This window comes from Etheostoma spectabile, chromosome 2, assembly GCF_008692095.1.
Source record: "Etheostoma spectabile isolate EspeVRDwgs_2016 chromosome 2, UIUC_Espe_1.0, whole genome shotgun sequence".
NCBI classification, from domain to species: Eukaryota; Metazoa; Chordata; class Actinopteri; order Perciformes; family Percidae; genus Etheostoma; species Etheostoma spectabile.
Window position 1 is genome coordinate 21,721,891 of NC_045734.1, and position 219 is coordinate 21,722,109.

Here is a 219-nt window from a genome sequence, read left to right on the forward strand (position 1 = left end):
CACCTCTGATTCATAGTTTAATCATTTAATAACCATAAAAGATGGAAACTCACCGATTTTTGCCGCTAAAAGCTAACGAGTAAGCGGTTACGGAGGTCTCTTCCGGGTCATTCTAGCCTCTACAAGTGATTGTCTATCCAGCCTGGAACTTGTGCCTTTTTCAGGGTTGTTGAGCTTTAAATCCAAACCGTTACATCCAAGATTTATCCACTTGATGTC

The 219-nt window shown here is 41.1% G+C and overlaps 1 protein-coding gene and 1 long non-coding RNA gene across 2 annotated transcripts in view; one reads left to right on the forward strand and one right to left on the reverse strand.

Annotated features, from left to right (window-relative positions):
* Positions 1–219, forward strand: part of LOC116700323 (uncharacterized) — a 95,236-nt gene that overhangs the window by 94,799 nt on the left and 218 nt on the right. The window lies entirely within an intron of this gene.
* LOC116700215 (complement C3-like) overlaps positions 1–219 on the reverse strand; it is a 30,112-nt gene that overhangs the window by 19,323 nt on the left and 10,570 nt on the right.